We start from the raw sequence: 1,459 nt of genomic DNA on the forward strand, positions 1-1,459 counted from the left end.
ACTTTTCATAAGCCTACCCTGACTTTCAGGAAATGAAATGAAAATGGCAGAATATCAATCTATAGATCCACAATCTAAAAAAGGAACTGCTGCTCTTTTGAGGAATGCCATTTTAATGGTGATATCGGAAAGTCTAGATTGCCCATTATACTAGTAATCAATTTTGGGGGGTCAGGTCTCAATAGGTCTCTGAGCTTATGGGAGACAAAGTCTATGCTTAAAGTGGAGAGGGAGAAAGGGGCATAAAAATGAATTTTAGTTTCCCCACACCACAAGGTGTTTGTGCCAAAGTGTCTAATGTGTGTGAGCTTCAAGGGATCCCTCCTAGGAACCAAGAGGAAATCTCTCAAAATTAGAAGGGAAAGTTTTTCCCCCCATGTCAATCCAGCTTTGGAGACAATCTACGAATACTGTATGTTCTCCCCCCAAAAAACAACAATGAAGTGTTCTGTGTGCTAACAACATAGCTAAAACAAAATTCTGAATTTTTATAAAACTTGATAAAAAATAGTATTTCAAACTGAACAGACACCAGCGATACACAATTATAAAAAATGCATACTTCATTTGGCATCTCCAGCATCTTCAGCTTTCTGTGCCTGGTCTGTTTTGGCATCTCCATTTTCTGCACCGTTATTCCCATCCTTGCCAACATTAGCTTTCCCCTTTCTCCCTTTGGGTACCTTCTCTCCCTTCTTTGCAGGGGCCTCTTTAGGCTTGGGCTCTGGCTTTGGAGGAGCAGGTTTAGCTTATACCCTGGCAGATCTTCTCTGTGGTTTGTCCTTCACCTTGGCTTTATCTCCTTTAGCATCCCCTTCAGCCTTTCTCTTGGGCATGATGGCCATGGTGGTGGGATGCCTAGGCTAGATGCGGGAATGCAGCAGCATGTAGGCTTTAGTGGCTCCAAGGGGTGGTTCTCACGTTTTCCTGTTCTCTAAAATTTGCCTTGAAGTTTTCTCTCCATCTGTCCTTTATTGCCTCAAACTTTATATCACTTTCTTCACTTGAATGCCAGTGATGGCCCAGATTGGTCATCGCTGACATGCTTCATCTCCCACCTCTGCTGTGGTCATGTCCAGCTCCCCATGCAAGCAGTGATGGCCATGTACACTCTGCAGGGGGATGGGGCAGAAGTTGTTAGATAAAGATGTCAGGTCAATTTTCCAAGGGGCTAACTCAGTAAGTGTCTCTGCTTTTCTTCCTCCTCTTACTGGAATGAGGATGAGTGGGAAAAAGAAGGGCACAGAGCTGGAAGAAAGCAAGACAGGGTTCTGACTCCCAGCTCTCCACATTCTACTCCCATCTTGGGCGCAAGGGAAGGAGTACCAGCAGTGGGGGAGGAATATCTAGAAAAGGTGAGCGATATTCCAACAGCAAAGGGCTTTTGTCCAGCCAAGATGCATGACTGAACTCTAAAGGAGACCTCTATTTGGACTCCCCTGATCCTACTCCTGCTCAA

General features: G+C 44.7%; 1 pseudogene across 1 annotated transcript; it reads right to left on the reverse strand.

Annotated features, from left to right (window-relative positions):
* Positions 1-563: 563 nt before the first annotated feature.
* Positions 564-871, reverse strand: LOC311623903 (non-histone chromosomal protein HMG-17-like; annotated as a pseudogene). Its single transcript has one exon. The product of its transcript is annotated as a non-histone chromosomal protein HMG-17-like (transcript).
* Between the last annotated feature and the right edge of the window lie 588 nt (positions 872-1,459).

This window comes from Pipistrellus hanaki (genome assembly GCF_964339955.1).
Source record: "Pipistrellus hanaki genome assembly, chromosome: 5".
NCBI lineage: Eukaryota > Metazoa > Chordata > Mammalia > Chiroptera > Vespertilionidae > Pipistrellus > Pipistrellus hanaki.